Source organism: Rana temporaria, chromosome 7 (genome assembly GCF_905171775.1).
Source record: "Rana temporaria chromosome 7, aRanTem1.1, whole genome shotgun sequence".
Classification (NCBI taxonomy): Eukaryota; Metazoa; Chordata; class Amphibia; order Anura; family Ranidae; genus Rana; species Rana temporaria.
This window is the reverse complement of record NC_053495.1, coordinates 89451136-89476011: the sequence shown is the minus strand read 5'-3', so window position 1 is coordinate 89476011 and position 24876 is coordinate 89451136. Positions and strand designations below refer to the sequence as shown.

Sequence of the window (24876 nt, the reverse complement as noted above, 5' to 3'; positions counted from 1 at the left end):
TCTCCCTCTAGTGTTCTCCTCCAGTGTCCCCCTGTGTGTGCTCTCCCTCCTCCAGTGTCCCCCTGTGTGTGCTCTCCCTCCTCCAGTGTCCCCCTGTGTTTGCTCTACCTCTAGTGTCCTCCTCCACTGTCCCCCTGTGTGTGCTCTCCCTCCTCCATTGTCCCCCTCTGCTCTCCTCCCCCCTCCAGTGTCACCCATTGTGCTCTCCCTCCCCTCCAGTGTCCCCCTGTGTACTCCCCCCCTTCCAGTGCCCCCCCCCTGTGCTCTCCCCCCGTGTCTCCCTGTGCAGGTGTGGCTTGAGTGTGGGCTGGGACACAGGGGTCCCATGATCTTTTATTGCCCGGGGGCCCCCTGGCTCACCTACTAATTTACTATGTGAGCTAATAACAGTAAATTCGAGTTTACACCAGACACAGTTCCGTGCGCTTTTTTTTTTCTGCACAAAATGCATGCACAGTGTTTTCCATGTATTCCAATGGCTCGGAAGTGACTTGGAAGTGCAGTCATTGTAGATCTGAGGGGTAGACATAGGCGTGCGCAAGGGGTGTGCCAGGTGTGCCTGGGCACACCCTAATCCTGAGGTTGGCAACCTGTCAATTGTAATCTACCTGCCGATCGTGAGCAGGTAACAGGTAAACCGCGATCTTTCCTTGCTGACTCCCAGAATCTGGACAGGAAGGGCAGCAGGGCTGGGATATAGTGGAACCAATCTGTATTTTCCTCCTGCAGCAGCTGAAAGTAGGCTTCTCCTCTCTCCCTCTCCCCAACATTCAGCTGCTACAGGAGCAAAATACAGGGGGGATCAGTACCAATATATGCCACCGCCGCCACCCCTCCTGTCCCTGTTCATCTTCTTTCTGTTGCCCGGGTCACCCTTGCTCCCCCCCATTGTTCCAGGATGGATAGTGGGGAAGAGGCCAGTACATATGTCACACATGCTTATGTGTTGGAGCTTTGAGGTGCACACCTATGCATGGACCGCACATTAAGTTATTATCAGACCTTTAGATTTCATCTTTGTAGAAAAACTTCTTATGTATCCTATCCATCTTGGGTTTGTTAAATATTATGGCAGCTGCATTCCAATTAACAACCTCATCTTAATTTTTTTTATTGTTTCATAAATAAGGGTTGTTGTATAAATGTAAAATTACAAAATTGTTATCTTAATCTAAACAAATCCCATCTTACAAATTTCCACAATAACCTGGATTTCATTTCCAATCAAAGGTTGTCTAAACCAATTACAATATATCTATATTATTAATAAAATTGTTAAACTCATATTAGAAATGAATACTCAAGTCATAATCTCAACATCGCATCCTAATTCAAATATATATATCCATAGGTGTGCGCAAAGGGTGTGTCAGGTGTGCCCAGGCACACCCTAATCACCCTGTGCAGCACAAATTCCCCCTACTGCCCTAGCTCCTCCCCTTCTCCCTACAGCTCTTCTGGCTTCCCTCCTCTCCTCTCCCGCCGGATGTTGCTGTGGAGATGTTTTAGAATGAGTGGGGGAAGGGGTCAGTAAGTACGTAATTTACTGGCCCCTTCCCTTTCTGAATGAAGATTGTGAGCATGGGCATCCGCTTCATAGGGCAAGGGGGGTCGTTTGCCCCCCCCCTGGAATCGCCAGGGAGAGCCAGGAGCAAGTCTGAACTGGCCCTGGGGCCGATTTAAGCAGTGACTGCAGCGCTCCCTTCCCCTCTAGTTGTCCCTTATTTAGAGTGCCTGTCCCTCTTCTGGAATCAAATCCATGTGTCCCTCATTCCAAAAGGTTCCTCTTTTTGACCTGAAATAAATATACTGGGCCATATTCTCGAAAAATATCCGCCTGCTGCGCTTAGGGCACTTACACTCCGCTGTCCCAACTTACTGGAGCAGGTGTTGTATTCCCCAAACACTTGCTCCATAAGTTGGGACAGCGGAGTGTAAGTGTCCCGGCGTAGCCTGGCGGATCTCCAAGGGGGCGTCTTCTATTCAAATGAAGCGCGCCCCCGATGCGAAAGAACTGGGCATGCGCCGGGCTGCAAAAAGCCCAGTGCGCATGCTCCAGTTCTCGGCGGAAAACGTCAATGACGCCGACGTGTGCGTCATTGACGTAAAGTCGTATTCAAGAACGACTTACGTAAACGACGTACTCGACGAAAAAAACACGACGGGGACCCGACGCCATCCGTAACATGGCCTACGCGAGACTTGCGGAAATTTAATCCTCCATATAGCAGGACTAAATTTCCGCTTACGCAAACGACGTTAGCGACGGTTATGCGACGCGAACTCGTTCGGGAATCGGCGTAGAAGGATCATTTGCATATGCAAATGACTCCTTCACGTAAATGCCATCTAGCGGCGGCCGGCGTCATTGCATTTAAGATCCGCCAGTGTAAGATGGCGGATCTTGGGCCAGATTCACAAAGGTTAGCGGATCTTTAGATCCGTGTAACCTATGTTTTTTAAGATCCGCCCTCGCAAGTTTGTGAGGAAAGTGTCAAATTCACAACACACTTACCTCCAAACTTGCGACGGCGGATCCTAACTCCCCCAGCGGAATTCAAATTCCGCGGCTAGGGGAGTGTCATATTTAAATCAGGCGCGCTCCCGCGCCGATTTAAATACGCATGCGTCGTCCGGGGAATTTCCCGGCGTGCATTGCTCCCACTGACGTCAATAGGACGTCAGTGGTTGCGACGTGAGCGGGACTTGCGACGCGCGTGTTCGTGAATCGGCGTACGCAAACGACGTAGGAAATTTCAAAATCGACGCGGGAACGACGGCCATACTTAACAATACTTACCCCTGCTTTTAGCAGGGGTAAGTATACGACGGGTACCGCGCTACGGAAACGACGTAAGAACACTGCGTCGGGTCCGCGTACGTTCGTGAATTTCGCGTATCTCGCTGATTTACATATTATTCAGTGTAAATCAGCGGGAACGCCCCCGGCGCCATTTTTAAATAAAAAAAAAGATCCGACAGTGTAACACAGTGTGACACTGTCGGATCTCAGCCCTATCTATGCGTATCTGATTCTATGAATCAGGTGCATAGATAGGACTAGTAAAAATCCGAGATACGATGGTGTATCTGAGATACACCGTCGTATCTCTTTTGTGAATCTGGCCCCTTAAGTGTATCTATGCAAAAATGATTCTGAGAATCAGGAGCATAGATACACTGGCCAAAAAAGGGAGTTACGATGGAGTATCTGACTTACTCCATCGTAACTTCTCTGAGAATATGGCCCACTGTCAATATAGTGTAGTGTTTCAGTCAAGGGAAAGGGGTGATGTGTAATGTAAAGGGTTCCAGTGATGTAGGGTGCTGTGTAATGTAAAGGGGTCCAGAGCTGTGGGGTGCTGTGTAATATAAAGGGGTCCAGAGGTGCAGTTGTGGAGAGGGGGTACACAGTAGTGACAAAGAGATATTAAAAGATGCAGGGGGCGCGCTTTTAACCCGCGCTAGAGGTTCGAAGAAAGGGTAAAATGCGACTGTGTATTGCCGCTGCCGAAGCGCCCCCCTCTGAAAAAATTTCAGCGGACACCCATGATTGTGAGTGTTTGGTAGTGTGTGTTTGAGCTTCGGGTGCACACCCTAATGCATTAGGCTGCGCACACCTATGGGGGTAGATCTGAAATGAGGTGAAGCTCTGCTGATTTTATTATCCAATCATGTGCAAGCTAAAAAGGCTGTTTTTTCTTTTCCTTGCATGTCCCCCTCGGATCTACAGCGACTGCACTTCCAAATGCCCTTGCAGAGCACTTCCAAATGCCCTTGTAGTGCAAAGTGGATTTTCCTTTAGTAAATCAACCCCAGTGTCTGGTGCAGAAACGAACTGCATGGTGTGAACTAGAGCCATACATGGAAAACACTGTGTATGCATTTTTAGTGCTGAAAAAAAGCGAAAGGAAATTGAACGGAACTGCGTCTGGTGTGAACTAGCACGTTCTCATTAGTGCCCAGTAGCGCACACCTGACAGTAAATTATGAAACCATTCCCATTAGACCCACTCAGAACAGAGGCACAGAGGAACACACAGGGACTTCTTCAGAATAACAAAAGGTAGGAATCTGCAACAAAGTTTGTTATAATCCTTGCAGTGTACATAGATCACCCCGCTTTAAGTATATTTCCATTTAGAGCCCTTTCACATTGGGGCACGGGCCGCGCTAGCGGTAAAGGTAAAGTTTTATAGCAGGAGCTTTTAACCCTGCTAGCGGCCGAGGAAAGGGGGGCTGCCCATTGATTTCAGTGTCAGGCTTGGTTTAGGTGCGGTGTATACATCGCCCCAAAGATGCTGCTTGCAGGACTTTTTCTCGATCCTGCAATCGCACTGCCCGGGTGTGAAAGCACTTGGGCTCTCACACTGGGAGGCTTGAGAGGTGCTATTTTAGCGCTAAAATGCCTAAAAAGTGACTTCAGCGTGAAAGGGGTCTTATTGCTCTCCCACTGTAGAGCTGAGTTTTAACGTATGAACGCAAACCTTTTACTACAATTTTAATATGATGTTCTGTTATAAATAACTTGATTTGAAAACCACATGCAAATCTATGGAGGACTGCTGTCGTCACTTTAGTGTTCCGATGACGTTACCTTTACAAGCCGTGAAAACAGAGCTCAAGCATGAAATGACAGCGCCTGTTGTACACGGTACGACCAGCAGAGGGCACCAAATTAGCCACCATGATTTGTTCTTCGTCAGGACTATTTAAAACATAATTGTTTTTTTCACGCACATAGAAAGGTAACATGGCTCTACAACTTGGCTCCTTCACTGTATATGCTGCCACAAATCTGCTTCATTACACCCCTTATTGCAGAACAACGCGCTACAATCACACACAGCAAGGCAACCCCAGCACAACTACATAGCAGAGGCGTGTAGAAAGCGGCACAGGAGGTGACGTCAGCGAGGGAGAAGCGTCTGATTGGTGGCTGAAGGTGCTCGAAAAATATACCTGGAAATAAGCAGCATGAGAGCCCAGAGGGAGTGAAGGGTCCAGCACGTCTGTACTGCCGGCTGCTGCTCAGGTCAGTGTTGGGGATGACTGTGTCTGGTAATGAATCAGAGCGATGGGCTGACATAGTGATCGCTTTACATTGCATGAATGAGCTGTACACTGATTGGTCTATGTATAGGCGTCCACTACTCCATACATTGTATATTGTGCTTCCCTGACGTCACATGACCTGTTCTAATGATCAGGCTGGTTGGAGGGCTCAGCTCTCGATGGCCTATGTAGGTGACATGGTAGCTGTGAGGTTTATTATTGTGTTTAATAAGAGGTCACACAATCACATTGTCAGGCTGACACATCAACATGGGAGCTGCTGTTGCCCATTGTGACCATTCTGGGCTCCTCCTGGAAATGAAAATGTCACAATGTGGGTTTGTATGTCTCCAATGCATGTCAAATGTGCGCAAGGTAACTGCCACCACACCTCTACTTCATTTTTCTTCCAGGCACTGTTTTCCATTCAGCTCTCTCAACTGATTTCTTATTCATTCATTTACACTGAAAAGCTGGTTAAACACATGTACAGCTGACACAAATCTAATAAGTAATGTTTCCAGAACTTCTCCATGTAAGCCATTACTTTCTATGGCTCTACACTTTCATTGCTATGGGCATGCAGCCATATTGGATCTGTGATGTCATAAACGTCCCTGCCTCTTTGTGTACATGCAGCAGTTGATTGTCCGGGAGTGACAGCTTCCTCTTCGGATTTGGTCTGAACCTAAGTTCCGACCAAACTTGGGCTGATTCCTATTCACCACTCGGTAATTTATTTACTAAAGGCAAATCCACTTTGCACTACAAGTGCATAGTGCACTTGCTGTAAATCTGAGGGGTAGATCTGAAATAAGGGGAAGCTCTGCTGTTTTAATTATCCAATCATGTGCACGCTAAAATGCTGTTTTTTTATTTCCCCCTCGGATCTACAGTGACTGCACTTTGCACGTGTAGTTAGCATTTGTAGTGCAAAGGGGATTTGCCTTTAGTAAATAACCCCCACTGTGTCTTAAAGCAGAAATGTACCCATAACAACTTGATAAATCCATGTAATGGTTTCACAAAAGTAACATTTCTAGAAATTTCAGGATAGCTTGCTGTCAATTTGTGTGTGTCCTCAACCAAACTGTCAAACCAGCAAATAGTTGGGGTTATAACTGATTACATGTATAAACAAATATTAAATAAAGGTCGGCGCTAATTCAAACTTGTAAACATATGTGATTCCAACAAACATATTAAATGCATTTTTCAATCATAAACAATTCTGAAAGAAAAGAGTCCACACGCCAAAAAAAAAGAAACATGTAATAGGGGGGAAAAAAAAGTCAATGTCAGTTGGAATGGAAGCAGCTTTCTTGGCTCTAAAGAAATGCTTAGTCTGCTTATCTTCAGCAAACTGTTTGCGGGCTTCCTTGTACATCATCTTTAGAAGAGGCTTCCTTCTGGGATGACAGCCATGCAGACCAGTTTGATGCAGTGTGCTGCGTATGGTCTGAACACTGACAGGCTGACCACCCCATCAACCTCTGCAGCAATGCTGGCAGCACTCAACCGTCTATTTCCCAAAGACAACCTCTGGATATGACGCTGAGCCCATGGACACAACTAATTTGGTTGACCATGGCCAGGCGTGTTCTGAGTGGAACCTGTCCTGTTAAATCGCTGTATGGTCCTGGCCACTGTGCTGCAGCTCAGTTTCAAGGTCTCGGCAATCTTCTTATAGCTTGCCATGAGGTTCCGTGTTGAACTTCCGGTGACCAATATGAGAGTGAGAGCGATAACACCAAATTTAGCACACCACCTCCCCATTCACACCTGAGATCTTGTAACACTAACAAGTTACGTGACACTGGGGAGGGAAGAGGGCAAATGGCTCACTTATGGGTGTGCTCACTTTTGTTGCCAGTGGTTTAGTTTAAGTTTGCACTGTTTGTTATACAAGCTGTCCACGCACTACTTTACATTGTAGCAAAGTGTAATTTCTTCAGTGTTGTCACATTAAACGGTATAATAACATATTTTCAAAAATTTGAGGGGTGTACTCGCTTTTGTGTGATACTGTATATTCCATTAGGCACAATGAGTCTTTCTTCAGTCATCTTCCAGGACGGCACACCTGAGATGACGGGTCCCACCTGACAGGAAACACAATCAACAACAGAGTTTAAAAGGCCCCACCCTTCCCTCTGTCCCTCAGTTATTGATTGTGTTTCCCACAGGATGGCAGCGAAACAATTTATTTTTTGTAAAAAGGACTTTATTTTTTGTAAAAAGGACCAAGGTCTCCAAAAACCACCCCCCCCCCCCTGGAATTTCTGACCAAGGCCAGTCATTGGAGACTGCAGGGTCAGATAAAGCTCTGGCTATTTTTCAGGGGGGTCTCCTTTCTACCCATTCTCAGGGAGTAATACGTGCTGCACTACAAAGAACCTCCCTGAGAATACTGGTGCTGTTGGACACAGTGAGGGTGTCGCATCCCCAGGGACCATCCATCCCACTCTCTCCTCCTACCTGACAGTGGTGGATGGCGAGGAGATGTCCCCATTGCGGGGAGGGAGTTTCTGTGACTGTCTGGCAAGTTCCTCAGAAGGGCTGGGACGAAGGAGAGATTCTCCTGACCGCGATGCGGTCTTGGGCGTCCCGCAGTAGTGCATGACCGGAAGTGTCGGAGCGGTGCGTCTGGATGATGTCACTTCCGCCACGCCTGGGCTACAGCAAAATGGTGGCGAGCGGCGTCTCACACGCTCAATAGCAGTAACGGAGCGGGGGTCCACGGTCCTGCGTCTCGCCAAAAAGCAGGGGTCGTCTTATATGCCGGGTCAGCTGCTCGAATGCCTGCTGGATGTGCGTTAATACTGTATGTAGCTTTGGCTACATACAGTATATACCGATTAGCCAATTCCGGTGAGCGATGTATTCAAATTAATACAGAGCCTGCTCGGATTGGGGTAACAACCTCTGCCAATCCGAGTGCCTACATACAGTAGCTGCTCGGATTGGCTTTGAGAGTCAGAGAAGCGTGGGCTGATGATGTTACAGCCTCTGCCAATCCAAGCAGGCTTTGTATTCATTAGTAGAATACATCACTCGCCGTGATTGGCTTCAGCAAGAATGAAGAAGAATATGGCTCCAGAAGAAAGAAATATGAAGCATAGGAATGGGGGTCGTCTTATACGGTGAATTGAGGTAAAGCCGTCAGGGCCCGGGCTTTTTCCTGGTTTTAGGGCTTTAATAGCCTGTTGAATCTCTGCAGGGGAGATCTGTTCTTCTAATTGGGTTATGTCATCTGCAGTCAGTCGAGGTAGGCCGCTCTGTTTCAGGTAATCTTGTATTGCTTGTATTGCTTGATTTCTATCTCCCGGTGGTTTGTGTTGAGCCGGCAGATTGTACAACCTAGAGTAATATGTGAAAAATGATTCGCAATGTCCTCAGTTTTAACATCTAGCGACCCATCCGCATTTCTTATCCCCAAAATGTGTTTGGAAGTGTTGGGGTTCCGCAGCGCCCTCGCCAACAGTTTACCAGACTTATCACCAGCTTCGTAATATATATTTTTCCTAAAAAATAGGAAGCGTTTTGTCTTGATGTCTAGGTTAGTTTTTAATTGTTCCCTGGCATCTTAAAGTTCAGAAGCCGACTGCTCCGATAGGGATTGTTTGTGTCTGGTCTCTAGTGAGGCGATTAAGTTTGACAACCTGTTAGTTTCAGCCTCCTGAAGTCTTTTGCGATGAGCAACCATGCGTATCAGATCACCTCTAATTGCGCACTTATGGGCTCCCCAAACCATTAGAGGGTCCACTTCCGGTGTCTCGTTTAGTTTAAAAACGTTTTTTTAAGATTACCCGTGATTTGGGGTAAAAGCTCTGGGTCCGTTAGGAGCGACGCGTTCAATCTCCAGGAGGCTAAATGAGTTGAGGGAGGGGCCCCAATCATGGTCAAAGAGATAGGTGCATGGTCCGAAATTGACTGGATTCCGATCCTCGCCCATCACCCGGGACAGATCTCTCTGGGAAATGTACAGATGGTCAATGCGGGAGTAACGATTATGAGGGATGGAATGAAAGGAAAATCTTTATCGGGCGGGTGGAGAAATCTCCACGTATCAATTAATTGCAAGGATTGTAGCAAAACCTTTATTTTTTTTTGTATTTTTTTTTGTATTTTGTAGGAGATGCATGTCTTACCCGTCGAGGTGTCCATCAATGGGTTGAGTGGGATGTTGAAATCTCCTCCCAATATCAAGCAGCCATGTGTAAAGCCCGCCAGCGCACGTACCATGTGCTGGCAAAAACCCACATGTGCTGAATTGGGAAAGTAAACATTTGCAAGGGTCATAGGGGAACCCGCGTAGATGCCTTTAATGAAGAGATACAGTCCCTCCGGGTCAACTAACCTGTCTGTCAGGCGGAAGGGGGCGTCCCTACTTATCAGAATGGACACGCCCTAAGTCATTGGTAGCATGTATGGCTTCAGTAAAGTATGGGCTAGTCAATTTCGGTGTGTGTGTAGAATGTACAAAAATAATAATAGGCGCAACTTATTTGTGTACAGCTCTGCGCTTTAGGATGTGAGCACCCAAAATTGCACAACTTCAATGATAAAATCCCATGGATAAAAGCAGCTGCTGAAATAAAAACAGTCCAAAGAAAAATGGCAGAAAATGTAATGAATGACTCCCACAGAGTCCAATACAGTCCTGCAGCAGCGCTGCAAACTCTACGCTTGCTGCAATCCTAGACAGTGTTGAGGTAAGAAAGATGTGCTCCAATCACCACTGTTGTTCACCACGTGGGGGATAAGAAACCCCTTCAGGGGATACACATACCAGATGGTAGATGTAAAACAGCATGTAATCCACCTCGTTTAGTATTCGTCAGACTTTCACCATATCAGTAGTATTCAGCATACATGAGGGAAAGAAAGCCCATATAGTGCAGTACCGTTTTGAAACTTTTATTTCTCAAAAAAATCCCCCAAATAGACTTTCCCCTTCAATGATTATGCGTACCACAAATAATGAAAAAGCAGGCATGTGTAATGTTATAGTTTGCCTCACGGTTCTGGACCCTGAAGACCGCTCTACTCGGTTTCCTCTCGGCGACTTCCTGGTTCCTTCCCCGTGGAGCGTAAACGTCACTTCCGGTTTCTGTGCTTGGAGAGTCACGCCCTGACGCGTTTCGTCACTTCCGGACTTCAACTGAGGGCGTGACTCACACACACTCACCGGATTTATAAACTGCAGCACCGCCCGTCATCAGCGAATGATCGACGCCCACTTGCGTCATTCCTGATGCTCGGCCGTGATTGTTCACAATCTCACAAGCGAGGGCGGAAGTGTCTGCATGTAATTTGTACTGCGCTACCAATGCCCAACTTTGTTGCCACCATAGGGTCCTATTGGGATCGGAGCGTGCACTAACATGCTGACTTTTGCTGCTAAGAATATCCATAACAGTATTAGGGTATTCACACCTATTCGACCAGGTATATATAGATATACACCATATATTTTTAAGAGCATATATCCAGCAGGACAGTATTGGTGACTCTATCCTCGCATACTGTCCATACTCTGACCTGGTCCCACATAAAATATAGCCACATACATAATTGTAGCAACATTAATAAAACCAATCGGGAGAAATATATAGATATATAAATTAATAAAAAAATCTATATATAAAAAACTCGATATATGTGTAAAATCAGATCACATATAAAATTAGCACCCCTATAAAATTAGCACACATAAAAATACATAAATCGTATAGTGCATGGATATACAACAAAATACATAAAAATGCATAAAAAATTGTGTATAAAAATACGTACCAAATATATAAACATTTATATACTAGATATATTAATAGCCACCCTTTTAAATTAAGAATAACCAGAGAGCCTATCCACAATCACCATGATATGTCTATAGATTGATTGCTGATGACCCAGTTCTGTAGATATCCCCTTTAAACATCATACCCTGGGCATAAACCTAGCAGGCTGGGTGTGTGAGAAGAAAATGGGTTGGCTAGTATACGTAAAATGTTATTTATATAATGTAGAGAATATAATATGTGTATATAACGAGAACATTCGCAGGAGTTGATGCAATGGTATATTTTATATCTATAACCCCTTAGGGTGAAGATATATTATAATGTCCTTATACTATGATCCCTGAGTGAGACCATGACTGATATTCTGGTGACTATAGCTCATTAAATGGGGGGCGGATTGTTTGTGAAGATAACATTTGATCTCCATCAGATTGGTAATGTCTGCACTGGTGGGGCGATTGGTATCTACGTGTCACTAATAAAACAATTGATGTCTACTTCGACGTTGAGACCTTTCGGCATTAATACGTCCACCAAATAGATCCATCTTGTTTCGCGTTTTGATAGCTCGCGAACTCTGTGAGCCCCTTCAATGTGCTGCCAAATGTTCAACACCCCAGAATTCAAGACCTGACGGGTCTTGGTTGTGTTTTAATTTAAAGTGGAGAGACACGTTGTGGTCTGTGAACCCATTTTTTATATTTTTAATGTGTTCAGCAATCCTGATCCTAAGTAGTCTTTTGGTTCGTCCGATATATAACAGACCACACGGACATTTGAGGGCATACACTACGAAGTTGCTGTTGCAGGTGATGAATTGTTTGATTTCAAATTCCCGATTATTAGAGGGTGACGAGAAATGATCCAGTCCTCTTTGTAAATGTTTCAATTCTCTGCACGGTTTGCACTTCCTACATGAAAAGAAGCCATTTCTATCCCAAAATGTTGAAGGCTTGGTTGGCAAATCTAGAATCTTCTTTACAACCAAATCTCCATGATTGGGTGCCTTTCTGTAAATAAATTGAGGCTTTTGCGGTATTACAGGGCCTAATTTTTTATCCAATAAAAGAACGTGCCAATGCTGGTTGAAAATGGCCTTGACTTCTTTATACTGGCTGGGAAATAAAGCCCCATTGCTTTGAATTATTTGTTGTGGAGATTGGTCCTGTCTCTTCTTTATCCTTTAGACACATTTCCCTGGGGACCATCATCACTTCTTCCACAATTTTGTTCAGAAACTGTGGGTTGTAGCCCTTCTCTTCGAATCTTCCTGTTAGGACTTTGGACTGCACCAAAAAAATTCTCAGTTTCAGAGCAATTTCGCTTTACTCGCATAATCTGGCCTTTAGGAATGTTCTTTTAACCAGCACAGAAACCGGAAGTGACGTTTGCGCTCCACGGGGAAGGAACCAGGAAGTCGCTGAGAGGAAACCGAGTAGAGCGGTCTTCAGGGTCCAGAACCGTGAGGCAAACTATAACATTACACATGCCTGCTTTTTCATTATTTGTGGTACGCATAATCATTGAAGGGGAAAGTCTATTTGGGGGATTTTTTTGAGAAATAAAAGTTTCAAAACGGTACTGCACTATATGGGCTTTCTTTCCCTCATGTATGCTGAATACTACTGATATGGTGAAAGTCTGACGAATACTAAACGAGGTGGATTACATGCTGTTTTACATCTACCATCTGGTATGTGTATTCCCCACGTGGTGAACAACAGTGGTGATTGGAGCACATCTTTCTTACCTCAACACTGTCTAGGATTGCAGCAAGCGTAGAGTTTGCAGTGCTGCTGCAGGACTGTATTGGACTCTGTGGGAGTCATTCATTACATTTTCTGCTATTTTTCTTTAGTCAATTTCGGTAACTGGTTGGTCTGAAAGTGCGTTTTCTTGCAAAAAAGCGAAATGTGGCTTACCTTTCTTTAGTTCCCTAAGCAGTGTGGACTGCTTTTCTGGTATGTTCAGCCCCTTTACGTTGTGTGAGATGACAGTGGAGCCTTGGCCCAGTGATGAGTAAGCCATATGGAGCACCCACGAGCGCGCCCTGGCACGTTAAGCCTGCAACTGAAACGTCAGACTAGTCAAACAGCGTGTTATTATGCAACCTCAAACAAGTAAGCGAGACGTATAGAAAAAATGTAGGAAAAAGCTGAAAGAGAGGAAAAGGGGGGAAAAAAAAATGAGGGGAGAGTAAATTAAACACCTCAGGATGCAGTGAACACTGTACCCAGATCCACTCTGTGAGAGCGCAGCGTGGCGGCAAAACAACCAACGGAAGCAAGAGTATTACCCACACACTTCCGGTGGTCAGTTGTAAGTCACTGAGACACCACTGGTAGGTGACAACCTAGCAAAAAAGTTAACAAAAATGAAAAATAACAATACAAATTCTTTCTTCACAGCTCGAGTGAGAAGAAAGGAAACCCGGCTTATTTGAAGCTTTGAATATCCAACCACCATGTACAGCCAACATGGCCGATGGAATCTGAAAGTAGAAACCCTGCAAAACAACAGTTAACAGGCATTATGGCAATAAGAGATCCATTCTCTGGCATGTAGAGGTATCAGTAAATTCAACATATAAAAGTGCACCCGTAAAGGAAGTGACAAGGTGACTTAAAGCGGTGGTTCACCCTCAATAACAACATTCTAGCATTAAATTAAGCATAGTAGCGCGAGCTACAATATGCCTTTATTTTTTTTTTTTGCCCCGTACTCACTGTTTAATCCTATAGTGAAGATTCAGACTCCCTGCGGGGAATGGGCGTTCCTATCCAGAGGGAAGATGATTGACGGCCGGCTATGGCACGTCACGCTCCCCGAAGATAGCCGGAGTAGGTCTCGGCTCTTCACGGCGCTATATGGCGCACAGACTAGGCGCAGGCGCTGTGAAGAGCCAAGTCCTATTTCGGCTATTTCTGGAGAAGCGTGACGCGCCAGAGCTGGCCGTCAATCATCTTCCCTCTGGATAGGAATGCCCATTCCCCGCGGGGAGTCTGAATCTTCACTATAGGATTAAACGGTGAGTACGGGGCAAAAAATAAAAATAAAGGCATACTGTAGCTCGCACTACTATGCTTAATTTAATGCTAGAATTTTTTTTTTTTTATAGGGTGAACCCCCTCTTTAAGTAAACAACTGTGCATCCTATTACATATATCTGCCATTAGCAAAAATCATAATTTATCCTATCACCTTCCAGGACGGCACACCTGAGAGATGAGGGCTCCTCCCCACAGGAAACGCAATCAATTGACAACTTGTTATAAGCCCCCACCCTTCCCCTTGATCCCCAGTATTGATTGTGTTTCTCCCGAACACAGCGACATGTTTGTTTTGTTTTAAACCTAGAGACCGGGGAGGGTCGAAAGGTACCCCTGTTGAGACAGGTTTTAGGGAAATCGGGGAGGGCTGAACTAACCTGTAGGCTTGGTCCACTCACAGGTCGCCCCAGGCGTGCACCAGCGCTCTGAGCTGCAGGAAAGGCGAGCCATCGCTGTAGTGCAAAAACGCCGCCATTGAACTGCTCTCTCCTTCCTATTAGGAGCATTGCGCTCCAAGCCTCTCTCTGAGAGAAACAGGAACCATGTCACAGGAAGTGGGCGGTTCCTCACAGCGCAACCCGGAAGTGGTGAACGCGGCAGCGTGAATCGGTGGAAGTGGTCGGCTTGCGGATAGCCCTTACAGAGGTACCGACAGCCAGGACCCAGCCAACCTCCTCATGGAACAGTAGGAGAGGAAGGCAAATGTGACTGCAGGCAGATCCAGGTCGGGGTGCGGTGAGTACAAATCCCCCTTGGAAAGGGAGGAGTAAAGGGAGTGAGAGCTCCTGGCTTTCAGGGGTCTGAGATCCCGGAGCCAGCCAGAACAGGACTGGATTTCACTTCTCACCTTACCCTTTCCCCTCCCCAGTACAAACCTGCAGTCCTAGGGGAGGACAGAGTAATATTATGCATATATCTCTTGTCTTACAGAATCCCCCCCAGCGGAACCCAGGAGGCCCCAAATAAACAATCTCCTGCTGCTACAGGGCATAGCTCCTCTAAAAATAAATGTGGGTACTGTAAGGATAAACTCCAACTCAAAGCCCTTTTTTTCTAAGAATGCATTAATAACTTAGCAGGGAAAGGGACTCCTGCAATAATGAGGTATCTCTCATCTATGCAGACGGAAAGGCCGGCAACAGTCAAAACTTTCCGTGAAGCCGCCAGGCAGTCAGTAACCTAAGGTCTGACATAGAGGAGCTTATGCCTAGAGAAGACACATCCTCCCAGGAAGGCCTCGTCTGAATGGGATCTAGTGCCCTTCCCCCGCTTTCACAGTCATTCCCTCTAGCCCAGGTAGAGGAAGCAAAGGAGGACAGGGAGGATAAGGGAAAGCCAAGCAGAACAGGACGCCCCTTCACCCTAGAGGGTCTGGATGGACCCCTGCAGGCAATACAGGCCTCTGAGGAGATTATAGAAGTCCCTAGAATAATTTCATATGGGGGCTGAGCAAGGCTCAATCCAGGGTGTTGTTTTCCACTCCATCAATCCCTAAAGGATTAGAGCCAGCTGCTATGAATCTGACAGATAGCTCACAATGGTGCTGTTAGAGGTTTTTAGCCCCGCAAAACCTACCTCCTAAACTCTTAAGATAGGGGCATAGGCGCCCATAGGGGGCATCTTAGTGAATATATTACCCTTGAGGGGGTTGCTTATTAGTTGCAACATCTTCCCAAGTTCCAACCTATCATTTCCTTCTTACACTGCTGCTATATCTATCCGTGTGTAAGAGTTAATCAAAACCTCTTGCGGCTTAGGCAACAAACCACTTAGGGCGGTATGAGAAGCATAAAATGCTAGCCTGCAACCCTTAATTGAGAGTTTTTTCTGGTGCAAACCTCTATGCTAAAGCGATAAAAAAAGTAGCCTGTATTTAGTGTGAAGCCCTACAGGTGTCTGATTGCCTCCAGCCTAAGATTGTGGCCACCTCTTCATGAGACCTAATTGATTTCTGGGTCTGTGCTCGTTAAGACCTTAAAGGCTTGGACTCGCTCCCACCTGTGTGTGGACCAGCTACACCTACTCAGACCTATGCAATAGTAGAATAGCAGCTACCACTATTGTGGTATAGTCACACACCTCAGACTTACATTATTTGGAACTACCATGTGCCTTCATTGGTGGATGAAGGACTATTATCTGGAATTCAGGCTATGCCTAGGATAGATTCTTGGTCTGACCGCACATCGGAAATGCACAACATTGGGAGTTTTATCTTGTGTCATTTCTGATATATAAATATCCTATGGCTCACCAGAAATGCATTGAATTGTCGGTGACACTTCTATTATATAACCGTACACTATTGTTGTTCAGAAACACACCACATTGAATTACTGTTGGTGAAATTTCTGGTGGATACATGACTGTACACTATTGCTTATCAGAAACGCATGACGTTGAGTTACTGATAGCGACATTTCTGCTGGTTATATGACTGTACAATTTTGCTAATCAGAAACGCACAACATTGTATTATTGTTAGTGATATTTATGTAGGTTAAGTGACAGTACACAGTTGCTACTCAGATGTGCACTGCATTAAGTTTTCTTTTGGCTAGTGACATTTCTGTTGATTAGATGACCCGACAAGGTTGCATTAAGTAACACATTGAGTTGTCGGCAACATTCTGTAGGTCATATAACTGTACAAGTTTTCTAATCAAAAAATGCACAACATTGTATTACGGGGAATGACACTTCTGTGGGTTCAGTGACGGTATACTGTTGCTATTCAGAAACGCACAGCATTGAGCTTTTTGCTAGTGACATTTCTGACTGTGTGTAGTGTTGCTAATCAGAAATACACAATGTTACTGTTGGTAACATTTCTGTCCTTTTTCCTATACCCTGTTGTTTATCTGAAGTGTGTTAGTGCCACTCTCTGCTGGTTATGACTGCAAGTAGTCTAGCACCAGCAATACACGGTTGAGGTCGCATATGTCCTTTTTGTCATACTGGCTATGCGACTGCATTTTCGTGATCATCAGAGAAACACGAGGTGTTAGTATTTTCTGTTGGTTATAAGACCGTACTGCGGTCGGTGTCAGGAATGCACAACACTGAAGTTGTTCTTGTCCTCCTGTCTTGAATCTATTACCTTAGTTTGCTGTACATCAGAAAAACACAGCAGTGGAAGGTGTCTGTGTCTTCTGCGTTTAATTACTCAGAAAAACACCATATTGGCTAGTGTCCTCTCTGTTGTTGGATGTAGGACCGTAAAGGGGTGGTTCCCCCTAAAACAAATTTCTAACAATACATTCGGACGACTGCTTACACTGCGGGTAGGCTGGCTTTTTTTTTTTTTTTTTTCTCGTACATACCTCGATCATATCGCATATCGCCGTTTCATCCCTCGGCTTCCGGGTATGAGTCTTGCTGGACCTAGTTGATTGACGTTCCTCCGACCGGCGCATACTGCGCGTCACGACTTTCCGACAGAAGCCAAACGTCATTGCGCAGGCGCCGTATAGAGTCTGCTCTATACGGCGCCTGCGCAGCGACATTCGGCTTCTTTCGGAAAGTCGTGACGTCAAGTATGCGTCGGTCGGAGGAACATCAATCAACTAGGAACGCCCACTGCCACAAGACTCCTACCCGGAAGTCGAGGGATGAAACGGCGATATCGAGGTATGTACGAAAAAAAACATTTGTTTTAAGGGGGAACCACTGCTTTAACCTATTAAGCGTCAGAAGCACACATTTGAAGCTTCTGTCCTTTCTCTTTGCTTAGGTTATATGGTATCTTATTACATATTAGAGATACATTTTTTTAGTTTGGTTTGTGTCTTCTCTATCCTACAGGTGACTGTATATCAGAAAACACAACAGTGAAGGCTGGGGGTGTCTTCCTGTTTTGTGTTCCATATTAAGCCTGAGCTTGCTACCCTTCAGAAATACAAGATTTATGACCTGTATATCTGCGATATTAATTATATATCGGTCACTTTATTTCAGACCCTATTTTCCATGTAAGGAACAGGATTTCTGATTACAAAAGATTCAGTCCTTTACATCGAGGCATGCCAGAGACATTCCCTAGATCTGAACCCAGTAGGGTTATAGGACACTGGAAGAAGATCATAAAATCACCTATCATGATTTTTTAGTAGGAAAGGGGTTACGCTTTTAGGTATTGTTTGCTTGAAGATACAGCATCAGAGCTTATCTGACTGGTTCACCCAATCCGATAAGTTTATAGCTCGGTATGTATCCTTCATGTCACCCCCTTGGACGAACTGGATGTGACTAACCAATATTCGTCTTTTACTCTTACTATAGAATTAGTCCCTTGTGGTGGGGATCGGCTTAACTTAACACTCGATGCTGCTTGGAGTGGATCATGATCTCAAACACCGGATATTTGCAAAATACTGTATTTTGTTGGCGTGTGGCACTTATGTGTTTGCCCTGAGAATATAGGGTAAAATGTGCCTGCGTGTTCTACGCAGGGGGCTGTGGAAAGTTTTCTTTCCCCGACACTTTTGTTCTTTTCTGTTATATACCAATAAATGCAGTGGTTACTCGCAGGTTCTTACCAGGCTCCTTTCTGCATAGTTTAATGTATCTACCCGCAGGGCTATAAGGAACCTGGGGATATAGAACACTTTCACATCTGACCTGTCCGCATTCAGATGGGAAGAAACCCAGAAGTTGGGAATGCCCAGGGGATGATTGGACCTACTTGCCAACCGGCTTGCAGAGCAGCCGTTTTGACCTGTCTAGCAGTGTGCGTTCGAGACGAGTTTTGTCCACGCGCGTTGGCGGGCGCATGAGTGAGCCACGCCAAGGCATCCTGTGGTCCTGACACTGACCAATAAGTGTCCTCGCTATAGAGGCACATGCATTCCGATGAATGGAGGGGGGCAGATGGACTGAAGGGGAGCCACCCCTCCTTGAAGGTGCAGGAGCACACCAAACGCCCTACTTGGTTACATACCTGTCCAGTCATTTGAGTCCAGGGAATAAGCTTCCCTTAATCTAGTATCCTTAAGTGGGGTTATTTCCTTGTTTCACCATGACTATGGCAAACAAAAAGGGGACCCACAAGGATTGCCTGTCAGGAGGCCTTTTTTCTTTCTTTTTTTTTTAAATCAAAAATACAATGTTTATTGAGATGCAAACAAAAAAAGAAAAAATTGAGATACATACATATGCAATAATATAAACAACATACATGTACAGTTATACAGTGTAAGCATGTCTATATGTTCTTTCCAGTCTATACAGAACCACCTCCCAGTCTTATTGCATGAATACCCTCCATCGACCACATATATACCCTCATCTTGGTCCAAGAGGCACAGGGCCCTGTACCTCTCACATTCCCACCCTTCCAGCCGGAAACAGTAACCCATGTCTCATGCATGTCTGATCACTATGTTGTACATGTTTCTCCGTCTTCTAGCCATCTATCCCATACACTAGCGAACTTCTGCGGCCTGCCTCGGTGCGTGTATATAAATTTTTTGTATGGCAGGGTGTTGTTCACCTCCCTTTTCCAATCCTGCAGGGTCAGGGCAGTTCTCATCCATACCTTAGCCACTACTTTTCTAGCCATAAACAATGCCTCATTAATAAATATGGTCCGGTATTTATCTGCGTCAATGTCAGGAAGGAGCCCCAATAGGCAGACCTTCGGGTCCAGGCCCACCGGGGGATCCCATATTGTCATGCAAGAAGCGCGTTACCTGCAACCAGTATGCTTGAATGTCTGCGCATTCCCAAATCAAGTGGTAGAAAGAGCTCGTGTTTGAGCCGCACATGGGGCATGAGAGGCTTCTCGTTGGCTGAAACTTTGCTAGTCTCCCCGGTGTCAAATATGCCCGGTGTAGAATGTACAGTTGCGTCAACCTATCAGAGAGTTTAGGAGATGCCATCTTGACCCCCTCCAAAATCTCACACCGGTCCTCGTCCTCTATTGGTCCCACGTCCTGAGTCCACTTTATTTTAGCCACGCGTGACACCTCTCCTATCTTTTTTTGTCTGATAGCATAATAGAGATTGGATATAAGTTTGGTTGATTCCGATCCAAAAATAATATTCAGCACCTGTATGGGCTGGAGATCTACTACTATATTGGCCAGCTGACTCCTGAGTGCGTGTCTAAGCTGTAGGTACCTAAACTGAAATTGCTGGGGAAGCGCAAATTCTGCCCTTAGATCTGAGAATGTCTTAACTCCTGTCTCCGTCAAAACCTGTACTAGATACTGCACCCTGTATGCTGCCCATATTCCGGCGTCTGGCACCCTGGCTAACTCAGGCAGGGAGTCATTATTCCATATTGGTGTGTGTGAATGGAACTGAGATCTACCCTGTCTCTTCAGGGCGATGTCCCATATTTTCTGATGGTGTGTCAGTATTTCCGCTCCAAATCTGGATGACCCACTTGACCCCCTACTCTTCCTGAATATTGCCTGCGTGGGAGTGTGAAGTGGGCTACCGGGTTTATTGCACACCAGGGCTCTGTACCTCTGCGATTCCGAGGTATTGTAGAAAAATACATGAGAGAGCTGGGATGCTACATAATAGTCCTGTAAGTCCGGTAGGGCGCATCCCCCCCTCCTCTGTGGGATTCTTCAGGATATGCCAGGCCAGTTTATGTCTTCCTGATCCCCACACAAAAGACTTTAGAATTGCCTCCATCTGCTTAAACACCTTTTGCTGTATGTATAAAGGGGCATTGCCATATCATATACAGAATTTTGGGTAATAGTATCATTTTTACTAGATTGATCCTGCCCATTACTCCTAATGGCAGTCGCGTCCAAGCTTGGGTTCTAGATTTAATAATATGAAAGAGGGGTTCTACATTTAGGGGGACGTACTCTTTAAGATCCCGTGTAACTTTCACCCCTAGATATTTAATCTCATCTACCCTTTTCAGAGGCAAGTCTGGCACTATCTCCTGCGGGGGGAAGTGATCAAGTGGGAGGATCCTAGACTTGTCCCAATTTATTTTAAGCCCTGAGTATTTCCCATTAGTCTCTATAATGTTTAGTGCCGCCCTCAACGAGGGACCCTGATCTGCCAAGTACAAGACTGTATCATCCGCGTACATGCCTATTTTGTCCCATGTCTCCCCTTTTTTCAAACCCATCACATCCGGGCTTGTCCTGATGGCCATTGCCAGTGGCTCTGCTGCCAGAGCATACAGTAAAGGCGACAGTGGGCATCCCTGTCTCGTTCCCCTTTCCAAGGATATCTGGTCCGAGAGCCAGCCGTTTACAAATACCCTGGCTCTGGGGGTCTGATACAGTAGCTTCACCCATCTGATGTAGTTCGGACCGATCCCATAGTTTTTCAGGCACTCCCACAGATGGAGCCATTCAACGGAGTCGAATGCCTTAGCCGTGTCTAACGCTACCACCACCCGAGTACCGACATTGTCATGTTGGGCCTGGACGTTCATGAAAAGCCTTCTAATATTCATCGCTGTATTTTTCCCAGGCATAAACCCAGTCTGATCCGGGTGTATCAGGGATAAAATAACTGTGTTCAGTCTAGTTGATAAAATTTTAGCTAGGATCTTAATATCCACTGGCAGCAATGAGATAGGTCTATATGATTCCGGATATAGTGGATCTTTACCTGGCTTGGGCAAAACAATAATTTGTGCTTCCTGCATAGAGGAGGGGATCTCTCCCCGATCATACATGGATTGAAACAGTACTTTTAGTTTAGGGACTAGGGTCTCAGCATAGGTGGCATAAAATTCTAGGGGAAGGCCATCTAATCCCGGGGCTTTGGATTTAGCTAGTTGTGAGATCGCTGTGTCTATCTCCTGGGTGGTTATGGGGGCCTCCAACTCCCGCGCCTGCACTGCTCCCAGTCTGGGGAATCTCAATGTGTGTAGGTAGGCCTGTATTTCCTGCGCGGTATGGTGACTCTGCGACCGATATACATCCTCATAGAATTGTCTAAACTGTTCTGCCACCCTCGGCGGGTCGGCCGTGACCGTGCCGTCAGGTCCAGCTAATGAAACCACTACCGGCGGTCTGTCCTCTAAGTGTGCCAGGTACGCTAGCATTTTCCCTGCTTTCTCCCCTTGTTCATATACACGCGCTTTACATAAAAAAAAACGTTGTTTGGCTTTTTCTAGGTGTAGTTGAGAGACCACCCTCTCCTGTACCTTTACTTTTGACAGATTCTCAGGGGAAGGTTGAGTATTGTATGCCTCCTCCAATATCTGAAGCGCCTCCTCCGACTTGCTGACTATCACCCTTGAAGATGCCTTCAGCCTATTTATTTTAGTGTTTAAGACTCTACGTGCCTGATTTTTAAACTCATCCCATCCAGAAAGTATCCGCTCCTCCTCTTGACTCTCTGCCAAAAAATGGTTTAACTCTCTTTCTATGCTCTCGTGTTGGCCTTTTTTCTTTCTAAACCATTCTCCTGAACAGACTAGTGGCTTAAAACCAGATGTTTCTTGGTTGATCAAAGTAGTTCCTTGTTTCACAGAACAAATCCCTGATTAAACTTTTGGTGGTCCTATGCAGCAGTTGCAGACATTATTGACCACAATTGCTAGAATATTGGCACAGCCAATCTTTCTATCTTAAAAAATTCACAGGCTCTCAGATTTTTCTTGCAGAGCCCATGCCACCTAGATCCTGCATCCGAAGAGGAGACAGGGGCATAGGTGGAGCAGACCTGCAGGTCAATTACATGATCCAGCTAGGATACCTTCATCACACACTAGGGAGTGGAGGTTTTTTGAAAAAAAAAAAAAAAAGTCAGATTCTGACATTTAGCAGAAAGACCTTGCAGGCAAGGGTCCCACCCTAAAAGTAGGCCTGTTGGTTTCCTTTATTATCCTCTCAGGTGTGCCGTCCTGGAAGGTGATAGGAGAAAACCTACTTACCGGTAACAGTATTTCTACGAACCTTCCAGGACGGCAGGCCTACATCCCGCCCTATGTGGAGGGAAAGATAAGCTAAACGCTAGGTGGTAAGTACCTATACGGAACAATGTCCCTTGTGAACCAGTTCAGGATTACTTTATTACATACTGGGGATCAAGGGGAAGGGTGGGGACTTATAACAAGTTGTCAATTGATTGTGTTTCCTGTGGGGAGGAGACCTCATCTCTCAGGTGTGCCGTCCTGGAAGGTTCGTAGAAATACCGTTACCGGTAAGTCTAACGTAGGTTTTTGGTCAAAATGGACTGTAAAGGCAGTTCATAATCGCCCAAACACGAGGAGGGATCCAAGTCAGGGTATATACCACTGCCTTGCTCCCGCTCCCAGCTTCTTGGCTATATGTAGATGTAAGGAAGAGATCCCGGACAACTCCTCAACATTAACCCATTGGAGGTAAAATAGTTCTGCCTGGGATCAAAGGACAGTAATGCGGGCATCAAAAGGCCGTCATTGAAGTTTGGATGTTACACTATTGCAATGTCCTCCTAGACCTCGTCCAGAGAAAGAGGGGGAAAAAATTAAATATGAAATGGTTAAAGTGACTACCAGGTATGTCAGACGCCTTAATCATCATCCTGGTCCCTGGAAGCTCCATGTCTGGGGTTGGGGGTACCCCCCTGGGAGCTGTGACCCCGATTATGCTTCGGTTTTTTGTTCATTCTCTTCTCTGGCGTCGAGAGCGGTGATCTATGTGGTCCCCCTTTGGCTCTGGGGAGAGCAAATTCCTGGTACCAGTCCGGAAGTGCAACAGGCTCCATGTCTAAGGCCTCACAGAAGTCAGGGAGATCCACCGGCATACGTAGGATGTGTTGTTTGCCAGCGCGTGTAACAGTCAGGGCAAAAGGGAAGCGCCATGAGTAGTTAAAATCTTTCTCTCTGTTTATCCAGTAGAGGCCGCAGAGCCCTGCGGTTTTTCAGAGTAATTTGTGACAAATCATGTAACATGATGGTCTCCCCATTAAACACAATGCTATCATTTCTCCTGGCTTTGTTCATTATCGCTTCTTTGAGGGGGAAGCTTTGCAGGCAGATTATGTCCCGGGGGGGGGGGGGGGGGGGCAGCATCAGGGCCTTTGGGTCTGTGAGCCCACACAAAGTCAATTGCTGTGTCCTCTTGTCTCTCTAGGAGGCTGTTAAAGATACTCTGCAATGCTGCAGTTAATTGTGTAGTGTCCACTGTTTCAGGGATCCCCCGTACCCTAATGTTACACCTCCTGCCTCTGTTGTCCAGGTCCTCTAAATGTCTATCTCTATGAGATGAGAGGAATGGGATATTGCCACAGTCTCCAATCTATTCAGTCTCTTGTCTCTGTGCTTTCCCCCTGCCTCCATCGCCGTCAGCTTCTCTATGAGGACCAGCAGATTAGACTTGAGGTCCGTGATTGCAGCTGAGAAAGTGGACTTTGTCAGCTGCAAAGCCTGACATGTTCGCATAGGTTAGGGGGTGATTCGGCTGATTATAGCCCCTACCTGAGTCTCCTGCAGTGGATAGCGAGTCCTCGCTGGATTCTTCATCTTCCCGCTGTGGCCACGCTATTTTGTTCCCACCATGCTGCCGCCAGATACCGCGCGGTGTTTGAACAGGTCGGAGATGTTTCTGGCCAACACAGTCACCGTGCTGCGTTTGGAGCGGGTCTGTGGGGTCTGGAAGAGCTTTTTGCCCATCGCTGACACACGGAGAGCAGGGTTTCAGGCTGTAAGCCGGGATTCCTCACGGAGCCGAGCTAGTGTGCGTCCGTCACCATCAAGCGCCAAGCCATGCCCCCACCCCTCCTTTTTTATGTTTTGTACTGCTTTTTGACAAACTGAGCTGCTGGATGCAGTGTGAGGGGTTATAGCCAGTAGGACCACCCCTGGGCGGTACTGTTCAGCTTTGCTGTAGTTGCATGTTTTACATGTTCTGCATAGTCCTCTCCTGATAGAAGGCATATAACCCTAAGGTCAAGATTAAAGGAGCTGTGTCCGTCAATGAACTTCTGAGAAAAGGATATTACGGTGGGTACAAAAATCCTAATCCTTTTTTTTTTTTTTTTTTTTTTCTCTT

General features: G+C 45.9%; 1 protein-coding gene across 4 annotated transcripts in view; it reads left to right on the top strand.

The window, feature by feature from the left end:
* Positions 1–4648: 4648 nt before the first annotated feature.
* The window catches only part of CCDC134 (coiled-coil domain containing 134), a 171887-nt gene continuing 151659 nt past the window's right edge, over positions 4649–24876 (top strand). Inside the window, exon 1 of one of the 4 annotated variants that reach the window (XM_040359633.1) lies at positions 4649–5035. The gene's annotated coding sequence lies outside the window, so the exon portion shown is untranslated. The remainder of the gene's footprint in view (positions 5036–24876) is intronic. The other 3 variants (XM_040359632.1, XR_005750590.1, XM_040359634.1) reach the window with 3 other exon arrangements.